The sequence below is a fragment of the Siphateles boraxobius genome, unplaced genomic scaffold, assembly GCF_051911475.1.
Source record: "Siphateles boraxobius isolate OS27281-9 unplaced genomic scaffold, OSU_SipBor_1 137, whole genome shotgun sequence".
Taxonomy (NCBI): domain Eukaryota; kingdom Metazoa; phylum Chordata; class Actinopteri; order Cypriniformes; family Leuciscidae; genus Siphateles; species Siphateles boraxobius.
Window position 1 is genome coordinate 865,127 of NW_027508741.1, and position 14,097 is coordinate 879,223.

The window sequence follows — 14,097 nt, forward strand, 5'->3', positions numbered from 1 at the left end:
TCATTATGTCTATCTATCAATCATTCTGTCTGTCTATCATTCTGTCTGTCTATCTATCATTATGCCTGTCTATCTATCATTCTGTCTATCAATCATTCTGTCTATCTGTCATTCTGTCTGTCTATCATTATGTCTATCTATCTATCATTCTGTCTCTCTATCTATCATTCTGTCTGTCTATCTATCTATCATTCTGTCTGTCTATCTATCATTCTGTCTGTCTATCATTCTGTCTGTCTATCTATCATTCTGTCTGTCTATCTATCTATCTGTCTATCTATCATTCTGTCTGTCTATCTATCATTCTGTCAGTCTATCTATCTATCTATCTATCTATCTATCTATCTATCTATCTATCTATCTATCTATCTCTCTATCTATCTATCTATCTATCAATCATTCTGTCTGTCTATCTATCATTCTGTCTATCTATCATTCTGTCTATCTATCTATCTATCTATCTATATATCTATCTATCAATCATTCTGTCTGTCTATCTATCTATCATTCTGTCTGTCTATCTATCTATCTATCATTCTGTCTGTCTATCTATAATTCTGTCTGTCTATCTATCATTCTGTCTGTCTATCTATCATTCTGTCTGTCTATCTATCATTCTATCTATCTATATATCTATCTATCTATCTATCTATCTATCATTCTGTCTGTCTATCTATCATTCTGTCTGTCTGTCTATCTATCATTCTGTCTGTCTATCTATCTATCTGTCTGTCTATCATTATGTCTGTCTATCTATCATTATGTCTGTCTATCTATCTATCTATCTATCTATCTATCTATCTATCTATCTTTCTGTCTGTCTATCTATCATTCTGTCTGTCTATCTATCTATCTATCTATCATTCTGTCTGTCTATCTATCTATCTATCTATCTATCTATCTATCTATCTATCTATCTATCTATCTATCTATCTATCTGTCTGTCTGTCTATCTATCTGTCTATCTATCTATCTATATATCTATCTGTCTGTCTGTCTATCTATCTATATGTCTGTTTATATTATAGTCTAAAATCTTACAATATAATACTTCATATTACAGTTTTTCTCCATTGGTTTGGCTCATTTCTTGAAACAGAAATTACATTCTCAAAACTCTAAGATCATTTGGCAAAACAGTCTTACAATTCAGCACAACACTATTGCTCACTTGCAAAAGCTCATATCTCTCCCAAAACTGTTCAATCATGCTTCAAAACTAAATTCATTTCCCATATAAAGAGTCAGTGCCACAAAAATGGCAAAGATCCTTCTCAATTGCTTTGGCTCATTTCTTGAAACAGACCGGACGTTCTCAAACTCTTGGTGCTTTTGCCAAAATAACGTGGATGGTTCGGCACAACACCATGGTTCATCTGCAAAAGCTCATACCTCTCCCAAAACAGTTCACTCATGTGTCAAAACTAAATTTCCTTCTCATTTAAACAGTCAGTGCCCTCAAAATGCTTCGTCCCTTTGGCATTGTGTAAGCACTGCAAGTCAAAATGTTTAGATGTTTTGTCACTATGGCAGAGGACCATTGAAATATCCCTCATATCCACCTTTCAGTCTTAGCCCAGTCCTTCATTGACAATGGTTACTGTACTGTTTTTTTTGTGCTAACAGAATACAATTGTGTATAAAACTGAAAAAAAGAAATAGGATTTTACAAACATTTATAATACAGAATTTTATTATGGATCATTCACACACACACACATAAAGTAACTCTCATACATCAGAGTAAAAAGAAAATGTATACAGCATAATATACTGTAATATAAACACAAACAAAAAACAATGAAGATGATATGCAGCCTACAGTGCTGTAAATAAAGCTGGAGTTTTACAACTAACAGTTCTTCACTGGTCGCTGTCCTCACCCTCCCTCTCCTGGTCACCGTCCTCTCCCTCCTGGCCATCCACACGCTGCTGTCTGTCTGGCCACAGATTCTCGTCCACATCACAGCGTATATTCTCCCTTGCGATGCAACGAGGGAAGAAACGGCGTGCATGTCGGAACCATCCCCTACACTGATCTCCTGTAATATCCTCACACGCAGCATCCATTGCATGGAGTAGGGACCTCTGATCTTGAGCCCGATGCTCATACACTCTCCACCTCCAAGCGGAGAAATACTCCTCAATAGGATTGAGGAAAGGAGAGTAAGGTGGTAGGAACACCATGACCATCCTTGGATGGGTAGTGAACCAGGCCCTGATGAGCGGGCCACGGTGGAAATTCACATTGTCCCATACAATAATATATTGTGGTAGGTGAGGCCCTACGAGACCTCTCTCATTTTCAGGGATCAAATCAAAATGAAGGCGGTCCAAGAAGATGAGGAGCTTCTGTGTGTTGTATGGGCCAAGACTGGGGATGTGAGTGGCCACACCATTCTCAGATATGGCAGCACACATAGTTATATTGCCCCCTCGCTGGCCTGGGACATCCACCGTGGCCCGGTGGCCAATAATATTACGGCCACGTCTTCGGCCCTTGGCCAGGTTGAAGCCAGCTTCATCCACAAACACGAGGATATGATGGGTCTCGTTTCCTTCCAATGCCATTATTCTCTACAATAGCGTAAAAAAGAAAACATCAAATCAGTCATACAGAAGAGTCATACACTACAGTTACAGACAATTACAGGCCACTACTCCAGTGGTTCCAAACCTGGGGTACATGTACCCCAATGGAGAGGTACTACAGGGGTGTTTGACAGAAAGGGGAGGGGGACAATCATCAATGACTAGACTTACTGAAATGTTACAGTAAAACCCATGATTTAGATTTAGTATTAGATAGATTTACATGGGAGGCACTAATTGCAGCTCTTTGAGCCCTTTTCTTATTGTATGTTATATTCTTCAAAATAAGGATTATAATGATAATTGCATCAAACAGTAAGCTGCCGTTTTTAGGCGAAATGTTGAAGTCAGATAAACCAAATACTTTCATACCTGGATTACCTGGATACACAAATCAGGTAAAGTGGGTACTGAAGACAAAAAAGTTTGGGAACCACTGCTTAATTGTAAAAAGGTAATGATGGACAACCAGTAACTGACTTACATGTACATACTGGTACCGCAGCTCTTTCACTCTATCAGAGTTCCTCTCAAATGGTACCCTGTAAATTTGCTTCATTGTCATCTGATGCTTCTTCAATGTCCGGTCTATTGTGGAGATGCTTATGGAGTTGACATTTTGGAATATGGCATTGTCTTGTAGGATTGCAGCACGGATCTGTCTCAATGTGATGGCATTATTTGCCATCACCATGTTACAGATCTCTTGTTCTTGATGTTCATTGAGAAGTTTTCCTCTGCCACCCGTGCAAGGTTGTCGTCCAAACCTAGACATAGAATTCAAAGGACAACACTTCATTCGTAATGTATACCTTATTCCTTACAGAATGAGTTATCGATGTAATAGTATTGTTGTTTTACTTGCTGTAACTTTACCACAATTCTAATGCATCACTACACAGTGACTGAAATACAACTGTAAACTGTATCATCAATACTGTAGAAAATAAACTATTCCATAGTTTTTTTTGTCCAATGTTTTTCTTGTCATTTTTAGTAACATAACATTGAGGTAAGATATTACTGTCACACACTCATACACACCCAAAATGAATAGGTAAATGTCAATGTGTAAATACATGTATTTCTTGCTCTATACACAGTGTCCTGTCCTATACAACATATAATTCCATCATTGACTGACTACACACCTGTTTTCCCTGCGAAAGGTTTGGATGATGGAGGAGACTGTAGAGCGAGGCACATTAGGCTGCACTCGGCGACCTGCCTCCGCCATTGTGAGACCATGGTTGATGACATGGTCTATAATTGTTGCCCGAATTTCATCCGGGACAGCATGATGTCTTCGTGCTCCTCTGCCTCTCCCCCCTATTCCACCACCACGCATCCTTACTCCCCCTCCTCCTCTTCCTCCTCTTCCTCCTCCTCCTCCTCCTCGTCCTCCTCCTTCTCCTCCTCGTCCTCCTCCTCCTCCTCCTCGTCCTCCTCCTCGTCCTTCTCCTCCTCCTCCTTCTCCTCCTCGTCCTCTTCCTCCTCCTCCTCCTTCTCCTCCTCCTCCTCCTTCTCCTCCTCGTCCTTCTCCTCCTCCTCTTCCTTCTCCTCCTCGTCCTCCTCCTCCTCGTCCTCCTCCTCCTCCTCCTCCTCGTCCTTCTCCTCCTCCTCCTCCTCGTCCTTCTCCTCCTCGTCCTCCTCGTCCTTCTCCTCCTCCTCTTCCTCCTCCTCTTCCTCGAGCAGGCAGTTGCCCTTGTTCATTAACTTGGCCAGGTGCCTCCATGTTCAGAAATTGAACTGGTCCTGCATTGTCAAGCTCTTTACATACATGTTTGGCAGCATTCACAGTCATGGACAGCACCTGTCATGTAACTAAACATACTGTTTGATTGGTCATCTGAGATGTGTGAAACTCCTCCTTCGTTAGTCAAGTTCTAGTTTCACCTGACTGTCAATTGCTGTAATAAATGTATCAAATGTTCCAAAGGATTCATATATGGTATTCATGGTATTATGTTCTTGACTAATTTTGACAATTGAACAGACTATTGTGCATGTGATGACTTATACAATGAAATGACGCTGACACGTTTTGGAGCGAACAACCATTAGACTGAGAATCGACAATCAGTTTAGATCAACAAGATCTATTCACTTGGAAATTGTGCCAAATGTAGGCTACTTGTACTTAATCATTTGCAAAGATGTACTGAGACATTGAGACATGTACTTAGACATTTGCAATTTGATGAAATGAATGAGAAATTCAATTCTGTTGTGAACAATTGCCAAGTGGTTTGGAGGTTTGTCCATGTTGTTTTGAGAATGTAATTTCTGTTTCAAGAAATGAGCCAAACCAATGGAGAAAAACTGTAATCCAGAACCCCCACAGAATGGGCTGTAATGAAGTGAATGCCAGTTTGACCAGTAGGTGGTGCAGTGGCACCAGTATCTGCACTTCACAGACAGGAAGTTCTTGAGGTTGTCTTGCATTAAAAGCATGTTTGATTCAGTTTGTTCATGAGTTCAGGCGTTTAAACGTTTGAGCTCTAAAACAGCTTCTTCTTATACAATGGTGTTGTATAAGACTAGAATACAGGAGGATGATTGCTGATATAATGTTACCAATGTAAACTTTTTACTAGCAATTCCAATTAGAGAACTGTATTACAGTATACTTCAAAACTAGAATATCACAAAATTGTATTATGTGTATGTAAGTTTTGCAAGACATCTATCAGCAAAATGCCTCAAAATACGCCAATATTGTCTGATTTATGGTTTGATCTCTGTTATATAGACTAAGATGAGGTGAGCATCAGCATCAGTGTGTGTGTGTGTGCGTGTGTTTTCCTCTAACAATGTAGTTAGTGAAGTGTTCAGTGTTGTTGTACAGCTCTTTATTTTCACAGGGATTATGCAGTGATTAGTTTGCAATAAACGAAGCGGTAATTACGCAGTGGGACGTTCATTTTCCTACATCTCTGTTTCCTCTTCAAGCTCCAGTGAAAGATGTGCTCAGTCCACATATCAAACACTGTTTGTTTTTTCCCAAAACTCTGAGAGCGGTCTTTTCTAATTAGTTACAATTGTTTCATCTGTGATAATTTGCTTTGATTGGTGACCTTAAAATTCAGGGCTTTCTGTTTATTTTCAGGTTTAGCAAAAAAACAAACAAAAAAATATGTTATAACATAGTAATATATAATATAAAATATTACAATTTAGAATATATTATAAAACATTTCATATAATATGTAGTTCCACTTTTAATGCAACTATCTTATTCAATGTCCCAATAATAATAAATATTTTATAACATAGTTGTATATAATATACAATATATAAAATATTAAATTTTTTAATATATATATATATTTTATATAAATGTAGTTCCAGGTATTTAAAAAAACATTTCAACTTTTAATGCGCCTATCTTATGTTCAATGTCACAATAATAATAATAAATATTTTATAACATTAAATTATACATTATTTATATATTTTTATAATATCTTCAAAAATATAATATTTACTATTAAATATATATATATATATGTAATAAAAAAAATACATATTAGACATAAAATTATATTCTAAAATATATATATATATATATATATACACACACACATAGTATTAGATGTACATACACATGTAAACATATGTATAATATACACATAGAACCATAAAGAAAGTATTATATTATCAAGTGTTTGAATCAATAATTCAGCATCAGATGATAGATCTGCAGTGAATGCACTTCAGACAAGGATCTCTCGCCACAAGGAGTTCCTGTTTCAGAAACACTCGTGTTGTTTGATCATGGCTCGTGTCATTAGTGTGTGTCCTGAGGTCAGAGGTCTCGTTTACTGAGCATAAAAACATCATCAACAACCTCTGAAACTGGAGCGTCAATCATCTCCAGCGCCTCAAACACAACATTCACATTAATAAAACACAGACTTCTGATGAAATGCTGGTGAGTGATTTTCATCAGGGAGATGTGATGGATGAAACGCAGTGATTATGGTGTGATTTGGGCTGTGTGTGTGTGTGTGTGTCCCGTCTCTCACAGGCCGCTCTGAATAATGTATTCGCAGCTATAGGGGGTCGAGACTGGGCTTTATGAAAAATACATCTCAGTGTTGGGGACGGCAGACAAAAAAACCCTCTCACCCCAGAACACACACACACACACACACACACACACACACACACACACACACACACGTCCCAGAGGAGTACGCAGCGATCAGAGGTCACGCTTTCATTGCTCCGGAGACATCGTCTTAAAACTCCTACAATAGAAACAAAAGAGAAACCTGTTTTCATACTGTACGACTATAGGGATCTGAAGAGCAACTCTTTTGAGATCAACATCATATTTTCATTGCATACTTTCAATATCTGCCAATCCAAGCGCATTTGAGGCGTTGTTGAGATCTTCTGAAACTCATTTTCCATCCCACACACTCAATCTGGAGAACCACTGGTGTTTTCCTTTAACAACATTATGACGTAGTACTGACTAAATGTTAGTCTGTTTTCTCAAAAGATTTAGAAAATTGCAATTGAGTTGCATATGTTTCTTTTCCCCCCTTATTGTGAATTATACATTGTGTTTCATTCATGTTTCCATTTTAGAGCTCAACAGTCAGCAAATAAGCTGTATACATTTTCTTAATACAAACATATATAAAAATATATGGTAACACTTTATTTTAAGGTCCAATTCTCACTTTTAACTAGTTGCTTATTAGCTTGCATATTACTAGGATATTGGCTGTTTATTAGAACTCATAAAGCACTAATAAGCTGTAATTAAGAGTTTATCGAGTGAGAAGTCGCAGTTAGTAGTGACTTTATAGTGACCCTAATCTTGTGTCTATGTTATGTTATGTTACCTTACGTTATATTATATTATATTATGTTAAACTGTTATATTTGGGTTCGGTATGATTTTTAAATATTTTTCAAAGAAGTTTCTCCAAATCTGCATTTTTTTGATAAAAAATACAGTAAATATTTTGAAAAAATATTACACTTTAATTACTGTTTTCTATTTTAGTCTATTTTTAAAATGTAATTTATGACTCTGATGATAAAGCTGAATTTTTGGATCACGTTTGTTTCCTTTTTGCTTGACCGTTGCCTTTCTTCTTTAAGAATTGTTTCTTCAGCACTTTATTTCTGCTGAAATGTTGTTTTCCAATAAAAAATATCAAAACATTCTTGAATCATGAAACATTTACTGGAAGAACACAATGACTGAAGATATCAGGTCTTGTTTAATGATAAATTAATCAAAATGAAGTGAGTTTATGCTTAAAACAAGAACGAATATTTACCAATTTAGTCAGAAATATAATATTTTTCCTTTCAATTTAAAAACAATATTAGTACCCCATTGGCAGATTTTTTTTCTTGTTTTAAACAAAAACGTACTTCATTTAGATACATTTCTCTTTAACCCAGACTTAATAAATGATGTAATTTGTGTGTGTGTGTGTGTGTGTGTGTGTGTGTGTGTGTGTGTGTGTGTGTGTGTGTGTGTGTGTGTGTGTGTGTGTGTGTGTGTGTGTGTCTGTGTCCTCACCAGTCGTGCAGGTCATGAGAACTGCTGTGAGAACCTTTAAACTAATTTGCTCTCCATTTAATCTCGATGTGATCTTGGAGAAACATTTGAGATGTTAGAGCTGAATTTTCACACTCAGTGTTCTGGTTATTTCCACGCTCTTTCAATCCTCATGCATGCTGCATTCTTACCGCTGGTTTTTTTTTAACAGTAATTTCTAAAAGAACTGCTCATCTCTCTCTCTCTCTCTCTCTCTCTGTCTCTCTCTCTCTCTCTCTCTCAGCACCTCCTCCTCCTCAGTCTTCAGATTCTTCAGTTGGTGGGCAGGAACTGAGTCGGTTGCTGAAGAAGCCGAGACTGAGAGAGAGAGAGAGAGAGAGAGAGCGAGGGAGTGAACTGTGTCTGGGTCATCTCAGACAGTCAGAGAGAGACAGGAGAAGGATAGAGGAGCATGTCAGAGGATGTGGTTTTCTCTGAGCTTGCAGAACATTGCACACACACATACTTTGAGCATGACCTAACGGCAGCACACGAAGTGTGTGTTCTGCGCTGCCTGTCGCAGGAGGACTGATCGGGGATCCTCATTTCTTTTTCTTCTTCTTCTTCTGATTATTATTGTGCCGTCACATCTAACGGGAACCGTACCAGCACTCTTGCTTTTATTCCTGTGGATCACTGACTCAAACTTACAGCGTCTGCGTGTCAAAACCTTCACAACAGGTAAAACCGTCTCACTTCTGCGTGTTTAAGGTAATGCATGCTGTCTGTCTGTCTGTCTGTGTCTGTCAGGAAAGTAAACACTACAACAGTGCAGGAGATAAAGAATCAATCATGGGAAGCCACAAGCCACAAGTTTGCCACTGTGAGATGATGAACGTCTTTAACCGTTAACACACACACACACACGCGCGCGCTCCTCGTAAAGCCTATCTCACAGACCAGTGCATTACTTTGAGTCACATGTACAGAGTGTGATGCTGAGAGGAAGATACGCATACACACCTTCAGTGCCGGACCGGCACTTTATTTCAGTAGTTTGTCTGAAAGCAGAGGATTTAGTTTCAATTCAATGCAAAAAATGATGCTCTTCCTCAGTATTTTTCTCTTGTTTTCCAGCACAAATACCAAGCATTCTTAAATCATGATGCATTTGCTGCAGAAGCAGAATGACTTACGATATTACGTCTTGTTTTAATGTTTGTGCTTAAAATGCTAATGGGGTCCGAAAGAGAAACTTGTTTTCCCTTTAAATTCTTCCCATTGGCAGACATTTGTTCTTGTTTTAAGCATAAAGTCACTTCATTTTGATCAATTTCTCATTAAACAAGACTGAAAAATACATAGGAAGCCAAAAATACACCGAAAACGAAAATGCTGTGTAATGTAGAACAACCTGAAGATATCTGATGTTTAAAGTCAGCATGAAAATTCATCTATTTCATCTGATTCATGTTATTGATCTTATTGTGAACAATTCATTTGTGCACACTTCATTGTTTTACCATGTTTTTTTGACTAGTTTAAATTAAACTCAATCTTCTGGTGATGTACAGTATGTTGAACTTCTCCATTCATTTAGTCCGCTTAAGCCCCGCCCCTTTCTCACAAATGACCGCTATTCGCATTCAGATCCGCCTCCATTAATCGATGACGGATCCCAGTCCTGCTATTTTCTTTGTTTCACTAGGATGTACATCACAGTATGGAAGAAAAACATCTGTTGCTCCTTCCGTTACATCGCGACTTTAAATCCAGCTATTGTTGTGCGGATCACAGTTTTGGACCAATGAAATTTCACTGGAGGCGGGGCTTTATTTCACAACGCTGCAGAAATAAAAATGTGCGCGTTCAACGACATTTCCTGTCACTCGTCAAATGTTAGTTCGTTATTGACAGAAATAAAACTTACAAATAGACTTTTTAAACCTTGATTTTGCACAAAAATCTCAGGGAATGTTAGTTTATGGTTATTTAAAAAATTTATTTTTATCTTATACATTATGCAACAATACGTGTTTTTAACAGTATTATTTATATACTATAACAGTAATAAAACAATGCATTAGCTTTTTTTTATATTTTAAGTTTTCGTTTCAATTTTAGTTTTAGTAATTGTATGTGCTTAAGTCAAAATGTTTATATGTAGCTTTAATATATTTTTATTTCAGTTTTAGCAATTTTAGTACTGATATATTTCAGTTACTTACCAAGGCAACATTTCTAATTTTCCCTTAAGTTTTTCATCTAATATTTATTATTTTATTTTATTGCAGCTTTATTTTAATTACCCAAAACAACTTTTAATATTTTAATTTTTTTTTGCAATAACAACACTGGTTTTTAAATGTTTTTGTCACATTAAATTGCATGTGGCATCTTAGGGAAAAAAAATATTTCATACATATTTAATAAATTTTATGGCATACTGATCAAATAAGTCAAGAAAAGGTTAAAAACCAAGTCGAGTGCATTGCATTGTTGCATACTCGGTATGTATGGAGTACTTTACAAACTGTGCCGTACATAACAAACAGAAAATGTGCACACTGTACACAGTATGCATAATAAATACTGAAAGAGTATTAGTACGTTAGTATGCTAATCTACTGTTGCTAGTAGTCGCTCCAGCTGTCACTCATATTGCCAGAAATTGCCAACTCTCCTTGTAAATGAATGTCTTGCAGACGCAAATCGCTGTCAGTGTGAACGCCCTTTAAGAAAGGAATGTAAGAAGAGAGAAGAGCGAGGCCAAACTGTCATTAATCAGTTCCAGACGCCTCAGGAACCGACACACAGAGCCGCTGTTGTCCTGGAGGAATCTGTGCATCATATCACGGACTCGTGCCCTCCGACCCCACGCGTACCCGCTCTTCAATGTCATATGTGCATCAGCTGGAACATTTTATCAGCTCAGAGGGGAAAAAATACAAAAACTCAATATTGAACATTTTCGGAAAACTTTATGAGTGGTGTGCAAAAGTTGCAGAAATGATGCTATGGTGTCTATGGGTGTGTGTGGGATTTCTAAGGGTACGATTACACGATAATGATGTACTATAAATGGAAACGTAAAGATGACAACGTTGTCAAAACGATCCCTGTTCACAAGGATCCATGAAAACAGCTATAAAAAAATCTGTATTCTGCTGCCATGCCAGTAGATGGCGATGTCACTTTGTAAAGAAACACTATGCGCCTTTAGACTGTAGACTGAACACATAATACACGCGCGCATGATGTTACCGTTTTATGGAAGCTTGTTTTCACCACAGAATAAAATATAAAAAAGGTAATTGTGACTTTTTATCTCACAATTCTGACTTTTTTTCTCACAATTACGTGATATAAACTCGCAATTATGAGAAAGAAAGTCAGAATTGCAAGATATAAACTATAAAAAAAGTCAGAGTTGAGAGAAAAAAGTCAACATTTCTAGATATTAACTCACAATTGCGAGGAAAAAAAGTCAGATTTGCGAGATAAAAAGTCGCAATTACTTTTATTTAAAGTATTTTTATTATTTTTTATTATTTAATGGTGAAAACAAGTTTCCATACGGTTTTCACAAATTCGTGTTTTTACAGTTTACAAGGAGACAATAACGGTATAGTTTTCAAAAACTTGCATTTATCGTTTCTAAAAGTTTGCATTTTCAGGCCCCCAAAACGGGACAAAGTCTAATTTTTAGACAAAGTCTAATTTTTCCGGTTAGAATCTGAAATGCAGATCCAACCACAACCCATTATTCGATTAGAACTACAAACACAAATAAAAAGTGTTAAAAAACTACAAGCATACAGATGTGTGAGGCCAATGCTTAAGGGGTTTGAGTAATTAATAATCAGCATCTACACTGCCAAAAATATATTTATTAAATGTTATCCACATCATATTTCATCTGCAACCACATTGTGAACTTTTATAATGATACGTTTGCATAATGATGCATTTAAAAGATCATGACCAAACATATGAGGAGAGTCTCCGCATGACTGGCGGATTAACGGCTGCTTTTTCTCCAATGTGGTTGGAAATTAAATCAAATTTAATGTGGAGGATTTTAACTGTGATGACATGATTGACAGGGCAGTTTAAACGTCGACAGCAAAATACGAAATCATGAAGAAGTAGTGTGTCCCAAAGCTTGCCTACTCCTCTGCTACACACTCAAAACTATTTGCTTTTTCTCCACAAAAACACTACATGCGTTTAGGGCGTAACTGGGACGCAGACTCTCCTGAGCATTTTAAAGATGAGAACATCATGTATGAATCTGTAATCTGTAATAAGTCACATGCAGCAAACGTGTAGATAATTTCTGCAGGTATTTATTCTATCATCATCGGCAGCTTGTCTGGTGTGTTAGGATTATGATTAATACACAATATTTTGCTAACCTAATTAGGCCAGAGAACCCTCGCTAGTGCTCAATTAAATCTCATTTAGATAATTGGAACGTGCATTTGAGTCGTATTGTCCCTTTACTACAGTCGTCTCAGACGTTGAGGACAGAGAAGATGTTCACCTCTCCTGTGATTATACAGCCTACAAATCAGATGTCACATTCGCTGGCGGTGCACTTCTCCTCGACGAGGCGCTGGAGGAGATGAAACACACTTGATGGAAGATGAATGCTGATTTCTGTTCTTCTCCTGCCACTTTGAAGGGATTACGTGAGAAGATTAGGTTCTTCCCTCGTGTCGCAGCGTGGAGCTTCTGCCGCATGTATTCAAGCCTCTGGCGATGCCTAGACACAACAGAGAACAGTCAAAGCGGGAAATATGCAAGCGCTGCAGGAAAACACACACGTTCTGTGTTTAACAGGCCACAATAAAGCATCTAATAAACGTCTTCCAGACTCATCGACTAATAAAAGCATTCATTTCTTTCGAAAAAGGAAAAAAATCGTACTGACCCCAAACTTTTGAAAGGTGTTCAGTATGGGAAGCATTCTTGTCCATTTATTTTGATTTCCTAACGAAGTTGGATTTTATTATTTGTATTTTGCATCGTTTTTTCCCCTGCCGTTTGCAAAAAAAGACCTGCTTCGCACCAAACAACAATTGAAATGAATTAAATGAAACAGCAACATGACATGAGCAACAAAACAAGCCACTTGATGATGTGTACGGACATACACACAGCATCACGTCTGTGGTTCAATCCACAGTTCAGTGTCATCCTTTAATACAAAGAATTTGATTCTCACCATATATCAATATCAAGTGCTTCTTACACTTAAAATATAAAAATAATATATGAAATATGTAAGCACACACGCTTTCTGTGTTTAAAATCAAAGCGATATTGATCGAGTCATCATGTTCGATACTTTGCTTGAGTGCAACAGAACTTGCTATAATAGAGAAGCACATGTAGATCACACTGGTAAAGTACAGTTTTGTTGAGACTGAATACTTTCTTCAGCACATTCACTTAAAACAGTCTCACACTCTCAAACAACATGCGGTCGCCCATATGGACGCTGGTGTGTGTGTGTGTGGGTGTGTGTGTGTGTGTGGAGGGGGGTGTGATCAAACTCTCACTCGTTTTTAAAAATAAACGTCTTTATTGGCTTTGATGGTTCCATGAAGAACTTGAAAGATTCCATGGAATGTTTTCATTGCACAAAATGTTCTAAAACTGAAAGAAAAAAAAATGGTTCTTTTAGGAACAAATAGTTCTTCTTTTATGACATCGTATGACAAGTGTAGTCAAAACAGGTTTATTTTTCTCATTATATTTCAAATGTCAACATGTAATGCCTGCTTTTAGGATAATACAATGAATTAAATACTTGAGGTAATTTTAGGACATAAACCTAAAGATCAGATTATTCATAACAAATGAAAAAGTCACTTTAAGTTCAGAACAAAAGACTCAAAACAATAAAACTAATATTATAAAACAGATACATCATTTAAAACAAAGCACACCTGTGAACTGATGCTCTGCATTAAACACTTTTTTACATT

The 14,097-nt window shown here is 37.1% G+C and overlaps 1 protein-coding gene across 2 annotated transcripts in view; it reads left to right on the top strand.

The window, feature by feature from the left end:
* Window positions 1-8,436: 8,436 nt before the first annotated feature.
* The window catches only part of rftn1b (raftlin, lipid raft linker 1b), a 118,168-nt gene continuing 112,507 nt past the window's right edge, over window positions 8,437-14,097 (top strand). Inside the window, exon 1 of one of the 2 annotated variants that reach the window (XM_077229956.1) lies at window positions 8,437-8,842. The gene's annotated coding sequence lies outside the window, so the exon portion shown is untranslated. The remainder of the gene's footprint in view (window positions 8,843-14,097) is intronic. The other variant, XM_077229955.1, reaches the window with a different exon arrangement.